Source organism: Melopsittacus undulatus, chromosome 1 (genome assembly GCF_012275295.1).
Source record: "Melopsittacus undulatus isolate bMelUnd1 chromosome 1, bMelUnd1.mat.Z, whole genome shotgun sequence".
Lineage (NCBI taxonomy): Eukaryota > Metazoa > Chordata > Aves > Psittaciformes > Psittaculidae > Melopsittacus > Melopsittacus undulatus.
This window is the reverse complement of record NC_047527.1, coordinates 108,580,963-108,603,028: the sequence shown is the minus strand read 5'-3', so window position 1 is coordinate 108,603,028 and position 22,066 is coordinate 108,580,963. Positions and strand designations below refer to the sequence as shown.

Genomic DNA, 22,066 nt, shown 5'->3' with positions numbered 1-22,066 from the left:
CCCTTGCATCACGAATATCTAACAGTGGAAGGTTCGGTGTCTCTTGAAAACCTCAGGTTAGCCTTTCTTCTTCACTGTCCCTATAGCTTCACACCTTGACTTTACACCATACACAGGTGCCTACTTGCTTTACCATGATGCAAGGGTGCTTCTAAAGCCCCATCTCTTAATTTACAGGTGGTATTGCTTTACATTCAGGGGTCAGAGGAAAGAGGAGGCAGAAAGGACCTTTACATTCAAAACTTGAAGCATATGGTTGAAGCCATATGCTGCCACCGTAAATAAGTGATAACAGAAAGTCTATGTGACTTTACCCACTTTTGCAGAGCACATATGACATGGTTAGAAAATAAATGGACATGAAAGTATCTGTAAAGTATCACTTAGATAAAGAGAAGGTCAAACTAAAAAAGACTTCCTCTTCTTTATAATGAACTTTCATTTCATAAAATACTAAGTCAATAAATTAGATTGAAACTCTTTGGTCTTCTTGTAATTATATGCTACAGATTATCCCATCTATTAATTATCCACGAATAGATCCAGTAATATAATCAGAACTGAATTATGCTCTTTGGGAGCTGAATCCCAGTCTTATAAATGAACTCTTTTCCTGCAAATTCTATTTTTTCGCTGTTGCTGATATATGGATTCAAATCAGTCCTGTGGGAGAGAGGATTGTTATATTTTTAACAGGAAAAGTTACACCAGCAATGGAGTATGTTCGTTTATTCCAGTTGAATGCCTTATACATGACATACTTCACTTAAACCCAAATTTTCTATTTTGGATAATTCTTCATGATTGGGTTTTATAACTTGGATGAAATTTACTTATGCTTAGAGATTTGCCTTCACTCCTACAATACCATTTTTTTTCTTTTTTTTTTTACTTATCATAAACTGAGGAAAGAAAATAGCCTCATTAAAAATACAAACTCAGGAAGATAACATGAGAACAATTTCCCTAAGAGATCTTCAGATTGTCACATTATGGTGAGATAAACTGTTAATACAAAGAATACAGACGCTTTCTCCAGCTATTAACAGGAGCTTAGCCTTCCATCAAGAGCCTAAGTTCAGCTGGATCTCTGTGACCTAGAATCCACCATGTCCTTTATTTACTAATAAATGTGGGAAGGGATTGTTGCTATTTTATTGTTTCAGAATGACAATGGCTGTTTCATTTCCAAACCTACAAAAGCAATCAAATATTATGGCCACTAGCAATACCAGTCATAGCAAATAAGCATTGTATTTCCTCACCAACTGAGTAATTCTTAAAACATTCTAAATTAATGTTTTAAATTCATCACATTGCTGGTTTTTAAAGTAATATCTATTGAATAAATTCCTGCCAGGTGGTGCCTGATATGCAGCTGGCAAAAAAATATCAAAGCAGCTGCACTTTAACAAGAAGCCTTCTTTTCACCTGCTAACAAGCATCTGTCAGCTGGCTGTATGGATAAGCAGGACGTGGATTTTGCTTGTAAATAAATTGTACCTGTGAAAATCATGCAGTGCAGCTCTTCCCTCTACAGAATGAAAAAGAGGGGAAAAATCTCCTTCAGGAAACTCTTTCAAGAAATGTTTCAATTTTGATGTAAACTGAAGTCCTGCTAGACTAGATCTTCTACAGCCCCTCTAATAAATGGGCACCTTTCGTGTTAAAGTCTTTAAAGGACAAAGGGCATTGGAGAATTTGGAAAAAGTGGAAAACACAGATACCACAGTTTTTTGAAGGGAGGTAAGGCAGAAGTTGTAGATATAAAAAGGGGAGTGCTTTTATTCCTTGCAAAAGCAAAGACCTCATGTAGAACAAAATGGATTTGATCCTTCATGGAGACCATCTCAAAGCTTATTCCAGCCTGCACGTTTTAAGACCTTTTTGCTGGATTTTAAATGGACTTTCAGTTTTCCTGAACTGATTTGAAGTTCTATGTTTAAACACTTGTTCCTGTCATAGGGTCACTGTGGCCCAAGCTCACATCATCTGCTGCAAGTGCCACTGTAGTCACCAAGCTTCTCCTCTCGTGGTCTCCTCTGCTTCTCAAAGGTCCTGGCAGCCTTTGATAAGAGGCACCCCACAGAGCTCTTTGCCTTCTGTGGCTGCTAGGTTAATTGGGGTGATCAAGTGTACTCATAGAAACTGGCTGAGATGCTGCCAGATTATTTAGGAAGGCCTACATTCTGGAGAGAACCCTGAAACTTAGATAATCTCCACAGAAGGAAAGTTTCAAGTCCTTCCTGCTTTTCTTTACCCAACCAAAATCTGGGGAACATTGACTGCAATTGTGTACATCTTGGGAGTATGTGAGGTAAAAAGTGGGAGCAGCTGATACTAATTGGCTACAATAGCATCCATCTCACATAAATCCTTCTTCTCCAGCCTTTACCTCAAAGTGCCAACATGCCATCAGTCACCATCAGCATCAACCTGCTTGAAGAAATCTCCCTCAAACACCACAGGGAGCAGGCCTTGTTCCGGATGCAGAGCCCTCAGATCACAACCCATTGGGGCCCCAGGGACACGAGTCAAGTTTTTTCAGACATGCCAGTGGTCTCAGAGCTTCCACACCTCTCACAGCAAGCTCTTGGGCAGAACAGGGAGCATAAAGCTGTTGAACTAACAAAACCTGTTAGTCTGGGGGAAGCAATTTTGAGCATGTATAAAGCAAGAACAAAACAGAGTAGAAAAAGCAATCGGACCACAGAGCAGATTCCCAAGTAATTTTCAGGTGTGATAAAGGACTGGAAAAATCTGGATGTTCTTTCCATATGGCTGGCACCTCTGCTTCTATCCTTGGCACCCTCACCCTGCACCTCTTTAAGCCCATCTCATTTTTGTGCCATCACTCCAGACACTCTGTTTATATCATCATGCTTAAAAACTAGGACAAAAGGTTTTGAGTGGTCGCGGTCCAGTGGAAAGCTTTCTGCCTAAGCACAGGACACTTCCATAGCAATTTGGGAAAATATGAACCCATCACAAATCTGGAAGCAATCCCTGTGAGTCTCTGCTGTGTGGTACCATCATTAAGGGCAAGGATCACTGCAACAGCTCATAGCTGGCTGGGGGAAAAATTATGATATTCAGGTTTTGTTTTAAGGAGCTTTTCTTTTGTCTTATAGTGCTCAGCTCCCCAAAGATAAAATGCTGTCAGTGTTATTGACAAAAGACAAATCTGAGGTCAGAAATCCGGTGTAAGCTTCCTTGCCTTTTTGCATAATAAAATACTTCGTGGCTCCTTCCTTCACGGCAAGCTGCTAGCCAACAAAGTAGATGATAATAAAAATATTTACACTAATAAAATGGGAAAAATAGCTAAATGTCTGTGCATTCTCACCAACCATGCCACTTTCTTTCTCTAGATAAATTATATTCAAGCAAAGTAAATGTCAGGTCTTGAAGGTTATTTTAAATAAATAGATAATTTAAATGCAACAGTAACTTCCTCACTGCTTAGTGTTTGTTTTTAAAAAGACTGCTGATCAGGAGTATGAACTCTCTCTCCTCTTTAACAGCACCTCAAGGCACATATCAAGATTGCTAACTTGTAACGATGTGATTCAAAGTCTGTCCAGCCTTTTTGGAATCTAACCTGAACCAAAGATTCCCAAAAAATCATTTCCCTTTTAGAGGGAAAATCATTAAAGTTTGAGAAATTGAAAAGCATAGATTTTGCTTGCAGAATAAAAATTTTCTGGTCTGCATCCATGAATGTGTGGTTGAATATTCAAAATTCAGGTAAAGAATGGTGAAGAATTATAAGAAGTTTTGGTAGACTGATGGCCCTTGCACAAGCTCTATCAACCTATAAAACAGTCACTCTGAAGCTGTTTTCTACCAATAGTGGGAAGGGCAGCCCTCAGCAAGTAACATCATCTCTCTTAGACTTACATGATCTATAAGTACTATGTGTTTAATACTACTTACCTGCCCAGGGCTTGACAAGATTTCATTCACTTGTATTCAAAAAAAAATATATATATAAGTATGGAACAATAGATAAACACACATACACAGAGAGCTTAATGTATATAACTCCATACATGGGAACCCAGCCAGTTTTGCTGTGGGTCAGCAGGGTAAGCTCTTCACTGATCATATTTTGAAACCCCTTGTTAAAACTAATGTGGAGAAGACATAGCAAAACTGATTGTAGATGTGAGGTTTGCCACCTTCTGGAGGAACCAGTTTGAGAAAAGTCTCCTTCTCCAGCCAGGGGCAGCCTGTTTGCTTTACCTGAGCCCCCCTCTTTTAGCTTTGTTTTTCACTATAAACAGGTCTGTGTTCAGCAGTACAGTATATTTTCTACTCAGATTTTTTGTTTGTAACAAAAATCACCTCAGCAAGTTATAGGCGTAATTTACCTGAAGCATATTGCTAAAACATAAGCAAGGTGCTGATACCTGTGTAAGACTTCCACAGGAATTTTTTAGCTCTCACAGTTGTATTTGTCTTAGAGTCATCAGAGCTGTACAGGAGTGAGGAGAGTCTTCAGCAGCTGACAGTAGTGCAAGGAAAGTGCAGTCTCTCGCTTTGGCAGTTTGCAGCGTCCCTTGGGAGGTGTGGGAACATCAGTTCAAAGTCACATGAGTTAAAGGTGGCATTTCCAGCCTCAGTAGTGACCCACCAGGGTTTTCCCCCTGCTATCTCAGTGTGAGGGAACAAGTAAGTGAGATGATGGATTGCCCTCTCAGGTGTAGCAGGAGCCCTGTGAGACCAGCTGGTATTTGCAGCACATGCTCTTTTGACCTGGTAACATGAGCTTACAGGAGTGCATGGCTCAGGTCATGCTTGGCATTTTCTCACAGTTAGGGCTTCAGAGGTACCATTAAATTTTCATCAGACCACTCTGAGGAGGTGCCATTTGCACCTTGGCAAATATGAATTTACATATCCATGACAGGTCGTATCCTAGGGATGCACAGGGAAGTAGGAGCTTGTTTTCAAGTGCAAATTCACTTTAGTTTTTAATTTACCAGGTATTCCAGGATTCAGAGATTGCCTTACTTTTATTTGCTTAGAGACACTCTTATCAATGGCTCAGGGCTTTCACCACTTGCCTGTTCACTTATATTTCAGTTGTAGGGGACTCTGCCATTTCCCACACAGCCCATAAATGATACCAGCCGGTTTTTTTAAATTTAAACAGGGGAACATAAGGAATATATGGATATAAGGAGGAAGTTCTTTACTGTGAGGGTGGTGAGGCACTGGAATGTATTGCCCAAGGAAGCTGTGAATGCTCCATCCCTGGAGGTGTTCAAGGCCAGGTTGGACAGAGCCTTGGGTGATATGGTTTAGTGTGAGGTGTCCCTGCCCATGGCAGGGGGGTTGGAACTAGATGATCTTAAGGTCCTTTCCAAACCTAACTATCCTATGATTCTATATGAGGCTGTGTCCTCTTCACTGTGTCTTTCTTCTTCTTAAGCTCTTGTCCGGTAAAAATGGATTTTAAACTGTACAATTTAAACACTGCTTATGTTGCCAACAGAAGTTCAGTATTATTTATGAACTTATAACTCTATAACTTCACCTCAGATAATAACTCAACTTCTTAGGTTTTTTAATGCTGTTTTTGTATAATTTATTACAGTCTTGATGTTATTTTACCATTAAAATATAATGTAACTCCCTACCTTGATTATAATGATTTATATTTATGTTTTTAAAGCTGCCTGTCTAAGTAAGACTTGGAAAGACATGAGCAGAGGAACAAAACACTTTATAACTCCTTATGATTATCAGGAGTTTATCCCAAGGAAATTCTGTAGAGTTTCCTTTAAGGAAATTCTCCTGTTTATGATTTACAGGTTAGCTGTTGATGTAATCAATTTTTATTCCCCTAGTGTTCCAGAAGATATAGGAATCAGTACATGTCATTTCAGCTCTTGAAGAAATTCATGACCCCTTCAAGCTCTTGTCTGCCATATATTACTTCTTTGTCCATTTGGGAGAACATCAGCTACCCAGCTTCATGCCATAATAACTTTCTCAGTGTAGGTAGCATATGTAAGTGCTCTTCCCTTTCATCCCCAGCCCTGGCTCAGAATCTGGGCAAGACTAATAAGGATATATCCCACATACCCTACATGGTCTTACCGTGGCCTTGCCAGAGAGTTCTGCTTTAGCTAAAGGCCTCTGAGGCTTTGAAGTATAAAACCTGCTTAGAGAGGTTGATGAGTTCCTGGTACCCAAATTTGCAGCTTTATAGATATCAAAAGTTGGGCAGGGGTCCATCCCTGGGCAATTGTTTTACCTGGTCTTTTAGTCCGAGCCTTAAGACTGGTACCAACCCTCATGTGTGCCTTGTATTACTGTATTTGGTGTTTTCTTTCCTCTGTCTGAAGTTATGGTTTTATAGCAGCTTCTGGAAAGTTAGTGTTTCAGCATAAGCACTTTTTTACAACCTGTGCAGCAGTGCATCCCTAGTCTATCAGGAAATGTGTGTTTATAGTCAGAAAAGTGCACTCACCATTCTTAATTCTTTTCAACCTGAGTAGTTGTGCTGAAACATTTTGGGAGGATCTTCTCACCTGCTGTGGCCGTGGCACTGCTTTTCTTTCTGTCACAGTTCTGGCAATGGTACAGCAAATATCAAAGCTCAGATGGGATAGAAAGCTGTGTATGGAAAATGTCTGTGAAATTACCAGGACCATCTCTATGACCACAGAATGTGCCAGTGCCATGTCCAGAGGACTTGCTGTTCCCTGTCTGGAGTACATGGTCCAGTATTTACTCTGGAAGAAGAGAGGATGATATCCTGCATGGAAAGAACTGCTCTGATATTACATTAGGCCACTGAACAATTTTAACATTTCTTGGGTTTTTATCTCAGTATAAATGGAAACAGCCACAGAAATGAAATGAAACAGTACGAACTTGTAGGACACAGTGCGCAGGACTCGGGGTTTTCTGAGACTGCTGTGTATGATAACATCATATAAGATCTGGTTAGAGTTAGGTATCCAGCCAATAACCTGTCCTGTTATTAATCATCAAATAACAGGATTTCTCTCTGCTGCATGTGGAAGCAAATTACATTTTCACTGTCATTCTGTGGTCCAAGTCCTCCATAATCTGTAATGCATGCAGCCCAACCACTGTTTGCAATCTAGGGCACCTGGAAGCCTTCCTGCTGGAGTTTCTGCTCCATAGGTTTTGCCAGAGTGAATCAAAATATCCTGCTAGTGACCCAGCTGACTTCTGACCCATAACACAATGAACACCTCCTGCCGTTCGCCCTACTTAAAGATGGGAGGGAAGGCAAGGCACTTTCCTCAGCTATGGCAAAATTACACTGATCAGAACTTGAGCAAGTGTAATGCAGAGGTCCAAGACAGGCACTCAACACCATCTCAGCTGCTGTTGAGATTAAGATACTTCTTCAAATCCAGAGGATATTAATGTAATGAGGATTTATTACCTGAGATGCCTTCCAAACAAAAGAATTGTATAATAACAATAAATTACATGCAGCAGGGTCTTCTAAAACTGCTCATCTAATTTTACAAAAGAGCTAACTTGCTTTTTATGTACCCTTTTAACTAACATGTTTAAAGAAACACATTAAAATAGTTTATTGGAAGGGATATGATAGGATCCATACCATAAAAAGCAAATAATATAAGCTGTGTACTAAAGGGGAGTAATGTCATTTTACATTCTTCAGAATTTTCATAAATGCAGGGATTCCCTTCCCTGTGAGTTTGGAAAATGTAGTTTATGGGACTGATAAAATTAACAAGTCTATAACAAATGAAACCAGGTAACAGCTATACAAAGTCTTACTCTTGTCTGCTAGATTTGACAGCTCATGCTTATCAGTGATTCAACTGACACTACCAAGGAAGCTTAAAAACTAGGCTGTCATACTACGTAGGGAGAAGTTTTATTCATTAAAGATCTGTAAAGAAGAAGTATTTGTAACAAGTCTGCCTTGTTCAAGGTGTTTGACTGGCAGCATTTAGCTTGTGTTCATAGCAATAAAAAACCTTTTATTTCAGTGCATCATATTTTATTAATATTATGTACAAAATATTTCCTAAAACACCATGATACAATATATAGTGTGCAAGAATGCATTTTGTTACAGAAATACCCTATTAAACAGACATTTTCTTTGGAATTTGTATCTCATTGCTATTTTTAAATATTTTTTTTCTTTTTCCTTTTTCCCTGTTTGGGCAATAAAAGTAGAACATTTCATTTTAGCACACTGGTATAACAACATTTTATCTTTCGAAATGGCCTGACTATATTCCAGCAACACACTTTTGCAGATTTTATGATTTTAAATTCAGGTCTCCAGGTGAATGTAGTGAAAAGACTGATTTAGTGAGATCGTTCATTTAAAATGGCTGCTTAAAGTGTCTTTTAAGAGCAGCTAGGAATCTAAGGTGCGTTTAAGTTTCAATTTTGCTTTTTTAGACTGTAAGCAGGGAATTAATTCTTTTTTGCCATTAATTTTTCAGTAACAATTAGTACATCCCAGACCATTATATTGTATAGACATATGTATAATCCAAGCAAAGCCTTAGTAACTATATAACACTGAAAAAGTCTTGTGACTTATTTATAGTATGGCTCTTCTCTAAGGTTGCTGTTGGACGTAGATTGCATTGTTTTCATGCACAGTAGTAAGGATGGCTCCGTAATTTCATTGTAACTGATGGTGTTATTAATGGCCTGTATCCCATTTTACCTTTTCTTATTATATAAGGGGGTGAATTTCATAAACTTCAAACTGCCCTGTTGGAGAAAGACCTCAAGCCATTTGTTTAACTGCATGAATTCTCCTCCCAGGGGAAAAATGGGATCCAGCAGTGACTCCCATGCCCACCCAGTGTGAGAAATCACACCTGTTCATCAGCCATCCATCCCCATTTCTTTAGCAAAAAATGTTTCCCTCAAAACCTGAGGCAAGGAAAAAAGTGGTGTCCAGGAAAGGACAAGTGGATTTTCCTTCTAATATGGTCTCTTTCTGCTTCCTCTCAGCAGTATTAGGAGTCACAGCAGCAATGTCGTCCGCAAAGTAACAGTCAGATGGTTTAGCAGTCCAACCCATACTCTTATTTTGGATAGCACAGTCTGTTGGGGAACATTGTTAGGCATTAGATTTCAGCTTCAGGTGTTTAATTAGATGTCTATTGCTCCCAACAATCCATATCTAATTCATACTTGATATGCTGTTCATGGTTCTTCCCTGATGGTCAAACCATATAGAAGTTTATGAGTCTCTGCAACCTTTGTTTCAGAATAGATGAATCTTTCTGAGCAAAATATACTTATGGTTTCAAATAAAAAAGCACCAACCTCCCATCATAGTTACATTGACTGGGTAAGTATGTAGCTTAGAGAACTTCCTACATCTCTCTTCTCTTCAGAGAGCCATACTCCACCACCACCATCCATTTCTGATTTACTATTATAGCTCAGTTCAGTAAGATTTTGACTGCACATTAACAGTTCCCTAATAAATGGAACTTCTAGGATAGACAATTGCTCACAAATTTATGTGAGCTACAGGTATGGTGCTTACACTTGTTCCAATACAAAAGCAGGATTTCCTGTGTGCATGAGCGCTTGCTGGAATTTACAAAGTGCTATTTGTGCATGAATGAAACCAGTGTTAAAGTTTGTGAAGAGCTATGCTAACCAACCAAAATTGGACAGTTCATCCAATTTTACTATATAGTAATCCTTATGAAGCCATGATCATACAAGGGCATATAACATTATAGCCTTCATTTTTAAATTTAATACAAAAAGTGCAACTCAGAAGGTATTTTTCATCACTTAAAAAGCAGAAAGTGATGGTTTCCCCTTCAGAATTCTGTTCTTTTTTTCCTTTTTAAGAAACATCCTGATACAGATAGTTTCAGAAAAGTAGAAGAGGAAACTTGAAAGTCTTTTCATTTCTCAATTTATGCAGAAAACATGCTTTTCAGATAGATAACTTTTAACATCTCCAATAGAAGACAGCAGAGTAGTTTATTAATATGAATGCAAAGCATTAAATTCTGCAAATGTATTTATCCAAATATGTAATAATCCTATTTCCCATTTTGCCTCCTAAATTTCATGGATTCAGATATGGTGAGATTACTATAAAGTGCTATGTAGCAAGAAATATGGAGTTAGGTGTAGAATGTCTTCCTAAGGAATCTTCTCCTTGAAGGAGTATATAGTCACTAATAAATCAACATGCTGCAGGGTTACTTGAAGCAGACAAATTTCCATCCTAGAATATAGACCTTTTTATTTAAATGAAATAGCTGATTTAAAGGAAGAATGTAAAACTTGAAATGATAGCTAAGTCATCCCATCCCCCGGGGAAATTTAGATGTACCTAGATACATTAAGAGTTCCAGCAATGATTTTTTTTATCCCCTCAAAGCCACTGCAATTTAAGATACACTCTTGGAAGTCCCAAATGAAGTATTACTTCCTACCAGCATATTTGCCTTGAGAACTGGTAAAAGCCTGTCCTCACTGTTGTCAATAACACATTTCCCTCCAGCTCCAGTATGGCCAATGTTCCCTCGTGGCTGGTCTGATAAGAACCTTAAGTCTTAACAATTTATACATTTCCATAAAGATCATAGCAAAATTGCAGGGGCAGGGATGTAGCATTGCTGAAGAAGTACATGGAAGACATAGAAGCAGAAGCCATAAAGAACTTTTGTATTACATTCCACATAAGAAATCACAGGATCAGTCCTCAGATTTAAAGTTATCACTTAGCAGATGTGAAATCACTATGTATATTCTGACTGTCCTCCACGTTGCACTGGTTAATAGAAACGTTTATCTTCTGCCTTTATTAAGTGGCAAAAGGGATTTCAAATACCAGCCCTAGGTAGCTTGTAGGTGACCTTTGAAGAAGGAATTATAATCTTAAACTACAGGAAGGCATAAAGCATCTTCCAAGATAGGTCTCGTGCTTGTCTCAAAATTGGTGATCACTGCTATGAAAACTGCTGGTAGCTTATTGTGTCCCAGTGCTGCAAACCTTCAGGAAATTTATGGGCGTTACAGAAATGAGACTTCAACAGAACAGCTCATATTTGCTGAAAGTATTCATTCTGTTCATAAAAGAAGCTGCCATAAACTGTTGTTACATTGAAGAGATTTTGATTGGTGCAGTGAACCTAAAATATCTTCTTGCCTTTCCATAGTTAATAAATCAGCCAATTCACTTAACATTTACTTGGTCAACAGGGTGCATGCACCCAACCAAGAAAGAGGACTTGGCAGCAGAGTGTAAACATGCTAACCACTGCCAAGTGCCTTTCTGAATATCTATGCCAGTACAGGCAGGCAGAGCCAACCTCTCCATCCCTTCTCGTTGATATGTATGGCTGCCTCATGCAACATGCATTCAAATGCCACTGCAGGGTACAGCTGGGGGTGACATTCAGGATAATCCCTTAGGTCAAATTCAAGGACTGTGGATAGGTTCTTCATACTGTCCACTCTCCATTCATCTCCCAGGTGTCCCATCTCTTGCTGGGCCTGAAAGAACAAAGGTAGTAGAAAAACATAAAACTGCAGAAATGTGGGGTTTTTCAAATAAACTGAAAATTCAACCTTGAATTCTCTCATCATGCACGATTTTCAGCCTATGATACTTTTGTCTTTCTATATTGACTGAAAACTGAGAGCAACTACAGAAGCAACCAGCATGATCATTTCCATAGGTGCTATCGTCCTTTTTCACAGCCAGCAGAGATTATAAAAAACCCTAACATACAGAGTCCCACCAGAATTAATCCCTGCAGGAAGAAAGGGTTTTCAGAAATCTCTGTCACATCAATTTTTCACTAAGGCAAACAGAAGTAGACAAGTAAGGAATTTTCAAATAAAGTTTTATTTGTTTGACCCTGATGAATTCGGTATACAACACTAGGAAAAAATGTGCCCAGAATTGCAAAGTTCAATGACGTTTAAATCAAATGATGCTAAAAATGGGTTGCCTCTCAGGTGCCTGGGCTATGCTGTCTAGCTTTTGATTTGATTGTAAGCAGTATCAATGAAATTTTCTCTAAATTGACCCTGATTTTATGTTCCACTGAATGTGAAATATACAGAAAGTCTCCTGGTAAAAGCTCTTCTTGTCATATTTCTTCCAAGGCTTTACAGTTCTACAAGGAGTAGGCTGTGCAATAGAAAGGTCTGTAGCGTAAGGAGAGGACAAAAGTGACGTCTCTGAGTTCCAGAAGTCCCAGCTGCTCACTGGGATTCACAGAAGAGATAAGAATTTATTTCAGGTGTATGTATAACCTCCCACTAAAAACCTGGAAAATATTATCTTCCTATGTGAAGCTCTCTTCAAGGCAAAGTACTTTTGCATAGATATAACTGGCCTTATGCAGTCTTCCTTCATTAGCTGCCAGCTAATACCTCTGCCTTAGACCCACAATGTTTTTCAGCTGCCATTGCTCAGACTAGCTTTAGTTGAGGAGTCTCCATCCATAGAGACATTCAAAGCCCAAATGGACATGGTCCTGGGCAACCTGCTCTGGCTGCCCTAGCATGAGCAGAGGGATTGGGCTAGGTGATCTCCAGAGGTCCTTTCCAGACTCAACTATTCTGTAATGAAACCTGCAACCACAAAGCTGATTTTCAAGCCAAGACCAAGAAGTGAGAGACTCAGAGTTAATCTTATGGTGAAAAAGGAAATAGTAAAGGCATTTGTTTTGAATGTCACAAGGATATAATTCTGATATAAATGCAGGGTCCAGCATCATACTACTGCTCGCCACAACAGCTATGTATTCACTGCAACCATTTTTTAGAACATAATCTCATTTAACACACACCTCACCTATATTTATCAGCTATCTGAAAAGCTTAAATTGCATGAAAACATTTCATTATCAAATTAGAATTTTTGTGAAACCAGCTACATTATGGACCATTTAATCCTCAAATTATTCAGCTCAAAATGTGCTTTTCAGTCATGGAAGGATGTCTTAATTTTTAAGGATTCCTTCAGCATATTCTGGTTTATTAGACTTCTTAATTTTTTCTTTTTCTAAAACAAAATAAAAGTCCGTCATATACAACTTTAACAAGGTTTGCCCCACCAGAGATGTGAAATGGACATAAGAAAGCAAGACACACTGGCAGCATTTTCATACACTGTAATTTAGGTATTGGCAGGAGTGAGAAACATGCTTTTCCATCACATCTGATTGCCCATTCCAGGCCTGATTCTTGCAGTGTTCGCTTTCAAAGGGGGCCCTTCTTGCAATAAATCCAAGTCTTATATAACTACAGCTTCCAAATAGTGTAAATTAGTACCACCTAGACAGTATGTTTGGATAAAAAGAGTGTTGTCGTCTAGTGGTTAGGGGACAAGTCACGAGACAATAGCAACTAAGGAAGCCAGGTTTTTAGATGATGCTAACTGGCATATATTAGCTCAGACCATCTGAAAAAATCTAGTCCAAAATGGCAGTAAACATCAGAGGTTCCCAGAAAATAGGGAAGGCCTGCTCATCTGTTTGTCAGAACCCTAAACTACTCAGTAGCTGCATATATCAGAGAGGATAGCACTTGTTTCAAGTTACTAGGTTAGGTTTGATTTTCATCTGTAACTCAATTATTAGCAGAGAGAAAGTGTGAACACTTTTCTATCTCTTCACACTTATGGAATACTCTGGATCAAAACACACTATTAATCTGAGGCAGAACTCATATCAGGCACATGTTCAAAGCTAAGGAGCACAACATGGGCACTTAAGAGTAATCTTGTGAAAAACTGGTAAACATACACTGTGTCATTGTTGTTCCCATACAGATAAGGTACTGTTTATTCTTTCAGCAATACTAGAGAAACAAGGTCTGACCTGTTACTTGGATCAGCAGTGTCAAAGGCTTATATGTCATTAAGTAGAAAAATATTTTCATTATTCTGAAATGGCTGACATTAAGTGCAAGATATGCTGGTACATTACTGATCAGTCAGATTCATTATGAAAATGCACTGCTACTTAATTATATGCAGACAGTCCAATCCAGTACTTTTGGACATTACATGCCCATTGAATGGCCATGGGAATGCTTTCACTGTGTTTCATAGGTTTTCTCATGTTACTGAATGCAATTTATGTATGTATTGCCCACCCATTAATAGAACTTGAAATTCACACCTTCAATCAGACCTGCACCCTTGTGCCAGAATAGCTCTTGACTGAAGGGAAATGGCTTAAATTGTTCACACAATCGGAATTTAATGCAATAAAGCATCTATAATATGAAAATTAAAAAATCAGACTGGAAAAGAAATGACATCCAACACTTTGATTTATTGGTAAGGAGATGAGGCAAAATAAACATAACAAATCATAAATCACAAGTCTGTCTTTCAAGATGATCAGCATGAAGAATTATGGTACAAAAACATTTTCAGCCTGTATTGATCAACACATACAAACATCAAGGTTCCTTTAGGATCCTTACTTTTCTTGACAAATCAATCTATTTATGGCCAGGTTCCTGACATAAAAGACCTAGCATACAAAAGAGAGTGTTAAGATCACCACATGCACACCACAAGCAAGGGCATTTTCTGCCTCTGATATTCTTGTCCAGTCAAAAAACACTCACCTAGCTGTAGAAACAGATGGAAATGTGCACACAGACAGCAAAGACAAACAAACTGTTTCTTGCTCAAGTGTTTTGGTTTCTTCTTATGAATGCAAAATGTCTAAGGAAAGATTACACTGAAATTTTTGCTTATAAAAAAATACAAAAAAGAAACAAAGCCACCACTGGTGATCCTTGGAACAGCTGGTAGTTTCTACCAGTTAGTCCCAAGTGGCCAGCAGTCGCAATTTGTGACTAGTCTTGTCTTCAGACATCTCAGGGCAACCAAAAAGCGACAGGATGACAGATAGTTCTTTCAATAGATACTGACAAACAAATTAGTGCAAAGATGCTTTTCATAGCATACCAGATGTGTTGAGTTCTATCATATGGAACAAGGAATGAAAAACTGTCTATGCCCCATCTGTGCTTTTTCAGTAATCACTGATGCACTTGTTGTGAAGTATAAGGTACAGTAAACATTTGGACTGTGTTCTACGTGTGAAATAAATGGAAAACTCCAGGTCTTGGTGTTATCATCAGTGTCTAAAGCTCTTACATTAGCACAAATACCTTAAATGCCTGGGAGAGAGATGTTCAGGAGTTAGAGTATTGTCCTGGTGATTAATTGAAAAATTATGCAAACACCAAAAGAAAGGTTTATGCAAATCAGAACAGACTGCAAAAATGCACTTTGCTTCTGATCGCATGCAGGTCTTCCAGCTGGTCATAAAAAAGCAATAGGTTAAAGAATTGCTGTTTGGATTTCCATCATTTCCTCTCGTGGGGCTTATCTGTCCTTAGACTGTTAACCCAGATTTAATTCAAAAGGCTGCAATTGCAGCTGCAAGAACAGTGTTAAAATGGAAACAATGAGAAGTCAGTGCTCTCAGCAGGTGATTGAAAGGCCCAGGGCACTGCAGCACATGCATTTCTAGCCCACTGTAAATGAAACCAATATTTCTTAGGAAAAAAAGTCCATTGTGAGGATTGTCCTTCCATTCAGAACAGAAAGGTGCTGGATCGGAGTAGAAGCAGGAGGTGGGGGGAGAGGTACAATAACATATACAAATGCCCACAATGATAGAGTGCAAATAAAAGGTGCAATAAGTCTAGTCAGGACCATCTGTGTAGGGATGAGCCTTACCTACTTCTAGATCTTTTACTTTAGGCTGAAATGTTGCATGTTTTCCCTACAGTTTCCTCCCAGAAAATCGTTTCCTAACAGCTGTCAACTAGGGCACTCGCTTTTGACTCCCAATGTCATCGTCTTCTGTGCCCTGACCACAGTGGTCCCTCTCCACATCAGTGCCAGACCTCACATAGGCATGTGAGATGACATAGCTACCCCACATCCCACCCCAGATGAGTCCCTGGCTGCAGCATCTCCTGTAAGCACTGAGGATTGTGTTGCAGCAACCACTTGTCCTGCCTTTGCCAATGCCCAGAGCACTCCAGGAGATAGCTGTGCCAAGAAGACACTCAACCAAGTCTTGTGGCTCGTTGGCATCCTCTTTGCAGTAAGTCCAGGACACCCAAGGACCTCTTTTCTCACTGTCTGCATTGCTTGTGGCTGCTGATACATGCTTACCCTTTTCTCTGCAGCCACTCTCAGCCCTGCAAGACTTTAAAGCTCTCGCCTGTCTCCCACCATGAGATTCAGTCTCCCTTCTTGTCACTGCCCTTTCTTCCTCCTGCTCTATTGTACAAGCCCCTTATTATTGCATGAGAAATAATCTACTACTTTGAAAAACCCATTTTGCTTTCTCTTTCCTTTTTGGTTGGTTAGACAATCCACCTCCTTTTCATAAAATAGCCATAATAACAAAGTCAAAATATGATTTCCCCATAATATAGTATAATCTCTTCCTTTTCTTTATTCCTTGCAGATGGTACACCTCTTAGCATAAACAACATGTTAACGTACTGATTCCAGATGCATAAAATATGTACAAAGCTTCACATTTTCTCTCTCTCTCTCCTCTGGAGTGTGTGTGTGTATATATATATATATTATCCTTGCCATTTAATTTTCCCAGCTTTCCATTTTGATTTCTCTTTTAGGACCACACAGACTTGTCATAATCCATCTGGGATTTTATTCTTCATCATACAAAAATGTTGCTTGAAGGCCAGTTTTTACTTGGCATTAAAACACTGAAGATCAGCCTAAATCAGAGTTTTATAAACCTCTTATAATAAAATCCCTTCAGTTGTAAATGTGTTGTCTCAATAATTAGATAAATATACCAGACCACTTGTTACCAGACTAACCCAGGAACTAATTACATTATTTCTTGTGACTGCATATGATGTGCCAATTTACCACCAAACAAGAGCCTACGGTATCTGTTTATCTTCTTCTGACATTGTTGGAAATAACTCTAGTTCTAAAAGGGGGTTACAGCAAAGGGTTTATTTGAATTAAAAGGCATTTAAACAAAGAAATCTATGAATATGTTTGTGGACTAAAGGATAAACTGGATGTATTTTGAATTAGTAAGTGAGGGGGTTAAAATTCTCATTTGATCATTTACAGAAAGCTTCCAACTTGATTGTGAAATGTTTTCTCTTGTGCTTAAATTTCATGCCACAGATTATTAAAAATTGACTTTGCAGTATTTATTTTACTTATCTACCCCAGCCAGGCTGTACTTAGCCATAGATTTTGTGAATTATTAAATTTTAAAAGCAATTTTTGTTGGATTTTATACACCAGTTCCATCTGGAGGATTGTGCACCTCCAGTCCTATCCCTGAAGCTGAAGCGCTTTGATACATCTTTAATCTGAACAGTTTTAAAAGTGCGTGTTCCTAGATGTAAGACATGATAGTCTCCAGTGTAATGCTTAACTAACTGCTTGTTAGTTTTAACATTTAAAATATGATGGAAAATAACTAGTTTCAATAGGTTATCAGAGCCATTACAATACTCAACATAATTCATTCCGTCAGATAACAAGAACTATTTTCAAACATAATGAGAAGCTAAGAAAGGTCACTATGCCTACAAACACATATACATCACTATTAATTTAACAGTACCGAGGCCGAACACACGCGTTCTTAATGCAAATCTCTTTAACTGAAACCATTTGCTGCTAGAAAAAGAAAGGCAACTGAATAAATCTTCAGTATTCAAATTAAAGCTAGACCCAACTTACAACACTTAAATCTAAGTCAGGACTCAGACTGGTACTAGAATCAGACTAGATTTTATCTAAAAAAACCTGAATTATCCAATTAATGTGTAAGGTCTAAAGTTTAAAACAAGATCTCAATTTCATTGTTAAGGGCAAAGCTGGGGGGGTTGTGTGTAAATTTGGGTGCCCTCCTTTTGGTTTATGTTTATGACTTAAAAAAAAAATCAACACTTTTTCAGGATTTTCTTAGACTTCTGCAAACTGATCCCCTATGTGAAGGTGGGAAATTTGAAATGCTGTGTTGAAAACTGGAACTGTTTAAAAATGTTGTTCCTACCCCTACCTAGAGGACAACAGCAGCAGATCTCTTCCATGCTGTATGCATTAAATGCAAATATAGATTTGTTATTTACTTGGGTTTTGCTGTTACGTTGGTCTCAGTGACTTTGTGAAGAATTTTGCTTTCAAGTGTGGTATTTCCTAAATCATACAGGTATGGCAACAGAACGAAGCAACAACTCATATGCAGCAAATAGATTGTGTAAAATAATTTTCCAAATGGCTCGTAAACAAAACAACTGAACACCACTCCACATACAAACCTGTGTTCTAACTATGCCCATAAAACCAGACCAAAACGCTAAGGCCCAGAGGTGCTCCATATTGTAATTAATGCCAGATTTCAAGGGGAAATTATTTTAATTATACAGAGCACTGGCAAGATTAGTACATTCAGTGTTGACCTCATTGGGTTTTGTTTGTTTGTTTTCTTGTTGATTGTAAAATTGATGTAATTATTTCCATGAGGACTTTATATTTTGATGCCTTTTTTGTGTGCCATGGAGCAAACAGCAAACCCCTGTCACAGCCTGTGAGAATAGGGCAGCATGTAAGAAAGAGGAAAACACAGAAGGAAGCCTTTTTTTCTGCTTCTAAATTACTTAGGGAGAAGCTATGGTATTTTTTGTTCTTTAAATAATACTTCACAGCAGACCTTCAAAAGGAAAATCAACATTGTGAGCCAGGAAATTCTATTCTTCTGATGGGCATATAGGTAGTATCTGGGATAGTTGTGCATCTTAGATCAAAATGGGATGTCTTTCTAAACATGTATTCTGTGCTGTTTCTTATAAAGCCACCATTCACCCAGATCCACCTTTTTCCAGATCTCTGTATGGCCTTGGTTTCTCTTCTACAAGCCTAATCATAATGGCCTTAATCTGTAAGTCTGCCAAGCCTTACTTTTTAAGGCTTTCCTTTGAACACTGAGAACCCAAACATGAGTATCTTTGCCAGATGCCAAGAACTCTGGGGTGTAGGTGGTTTCTGTATGTCTTCAGGTGTTTAGATGTTATAATTTACAAACTCTGTGCCTGTGCTTGGAAAACTGCAAAGGTTCCTGTAAATATATGTGTGTAGGCATGCAAAGGTGATGTGTATGTACACTCTTTTATAGACATTGTCCACATTAGAGCTCCAAAGTTGTCCAGTCCACAAGAGTTGATAATCATTGCTGTCACATGCTAAAATTCTTCTGGATGACCTTCGCTCTTTCTTATAGATAGGAGGCAGCTTATGGAAGAGATTTTCCAAATGGCAGAGGACTGCATGAATACCAGTTAAAATTGAAGATATGCAGCATGGATTTAAAAATTCCAGAACACCTTTTTTCCAGCTTTTTCTGAGTCACACCTCAAAACCAGCTTACAGTATTTTTTCGTTGACAACAGTGTACATTGAAAGGACAAATCTACACAAAGGGCTATAGATAGTAGCATTGAAATTAGAATGTTACAGAAAAGACTATGTCAGCAGAGTCCTCAAAATAACAGTGCCAAATGACCTTCCTCTACACTTAAAAATATATAAGCCTATTTTAGGTCAGATATCTTTATTTTCTTTTAATTATGCCATGTGATATGATAAAATTGCTTAGACTGGAAAAGACCTCTAAGATCACCAGGTCCAACACTTAAATCAGCAGTGCCAAGTCTACCACTAAATGATGTCCCTAAGTGTCACATCTACTTTTAAATACCTCCTGGGGTGGTGACTCAACCACTTTCCTGGGCAACCTGTTCCAATGCTTGACAACCCTTTTGGTGAAGAAATTTTTCCATATATCCAATCTAGACCTTTACTGGCACAGCTTAAGGCTGTTTCCTCTTATTCTATAGCTTGTTATTTGGGAGCAAAGACCAGCCCCACCTCACTACAACCTCCTTTCAAGTAGTTGTAGAGCGATAAGGTGCCCCTGAACCTCCTTTTCTCCAAGCTAAACAAGCCCAGTTCCCTCAGCCATTCCTCATAAGACTTGTGCTCTAGATCCTTCACCAGCTTCATTGTCCTTCTCTAAGACATACTCTAGCAACTCAGTATCCTTCTTGTAGTGAGGGTCCCAGAACTGAATACAGTACTCAAGGTGTCACCTCACAAGTGTTGAGTAGAGAGGGATGATCACTTCCCTAGTCTTGCTGGACACCCTATTTCTGATACAAGCCAGGATGCTACTGGCCTCTGGCCACCTGGGCACACTGCTGGGTCATGTTCAGCCATAATAATAATGTTATTACAAGGAGTCATAAGAAGGCATTTTGAGTTATGCACAGTTTAAGAGTTTGTTGTTTATGAGAGGCTGAAGTCATCTGGATGAAACCCGTGTGTGGACACTAAAATCACTAAATATTGTGATCTGTAACATGTTTCCAAGTTGTCAGAAATAAAAATGTCCCCAAGAGGTGCCTAAGACTTCACTGAGATCATACATGGAGCTATGGCAAAAGACACACATTCGTGAGCCCTGTTCTGAAGGCACCTTTGCCTTCAGATATGTCATTAACAGTCAGATTTCTTCTGCAGCTCATTCCTAAAAACTGTGCCAACTAACCTTAAAAACAGCACCTTTGTTCCATAGGGGCCTCTGCAGATGAATGCAGTGTTACTTCTGCACTAATACAGCACTCTTTAACAACCTGGCAGTCAGAACTGTTACATCAAGACTGTCAGAAATGGGGTTCATCTCATCTAACCGTAGCTACTACTGTGCTAAGCATCAAGACGGCCAGACAAAAGACAATGGGGCAGTCAAGGGATTTGCTATGGCTTAGCCTTGAGAAGCTCTTTCTTTTTATTCACTCTTATTCATCAGGAGCAAAAATTGCATCTCATTTTAGATGGTAAAAACCATAGGGTATTGCCATAACTTACCCAGTGGATTCAAACTGGTTTCTAAAGAGGGCTTACAAGCAAGTTGGAAAAGGACTTTTTACAAGCTCATGTAGTGATAGGACAAGGGCGAATGGCTTTAAACTGAAGAGGGAAGATGGAGATTAGATGTCAGGAAGAAGTTCTTTACTGTGAGGGTTGTGAGTCTCTAGAACAGGTTGCCCAGGGAACTCATGGATGCTCCATCCCTGGCAGTGTTCAAGGCCAGGTTGGATGGGGCTTTGAACAACCTGGTCTAGTGGGAGGTATCCCTGCCCATGGCAGGGTGGGTGGAACTAAATGATACTTAAGGTCCCTTCTGACTCTAACCATTCTATGATTCTATATGTAGCCTTGTAGTACAGAGCTCCAGATCTCTTCAGCAGCAGCCTGATCAGAAATATGCCTAGTGAAGACCTAATATGCATTTTTTTAAAAAATATATATTTATTGTACTTATTTTTGATGAAGGATTCTGCAAGCTAGCATTTTTACTTATTCTTAGTTTATAAAGAGACTTAGAAGTGAGGTTTACATTTTGAACTTGCTTGAGTTAACAAGAATCATGAAAATGTTCCTTTTCAACTTATTTTATGTGTGTGCAAATCACTCCATCATTGTTTCCATTTCTGTCAGGACACTAAGCATATCTGTTAAGAGTCAACAGACAGTGACCCTGGTTATATGACTGAGAAATAGCTTTTGGTAACCTTATCGGGTGACTGAAGACAGATTACAGTAGAGATTTGCAAAGCAGTTCAGGGGACTTCAGGGATCAGTCATCTGCAAAAGCACTGCAAAACTGTAGTTTGCCTTAGGTGCCTGGTTACACAGCATGAGTAGTGAACAGTCAAAACAAATAGTTTGCATAGGATGAAATACGTTTACAGAGAGTATTTGAGCAAATTCTACTGACAAGTATATTTGGAAAAATATAAGTCTGATACAAACAGAAAAACTATTGAGCAAATCAGGTACAAATCACTCTCTCAGTAGTAGACATGAGCTAGATAGATCCTGAATTCTGCACATATCGATGACACAGACCTCAATATGCAGCCTGAGCCACCTTACAGTATCAAGGTCATAAGGAACATGACTTTATGTTCTTGCTGTCCC

General features: G+C 38.8%; 1 protein-coding gene across 1 annotated transcript in view; it reads left to right on the top strand.

Moving 5' to 3' along the window:
* ADARB2 (adenosine deaminase RNA specific B2 (inactive)) overlaps positions 1-22,066 on the top strand; it is a 195,510-nt gene that overhangs the window by 52,352 nt on the left and 121,092 nt on the right. The gene's annotated exons all lie outside the window — the stretch shown is intronic.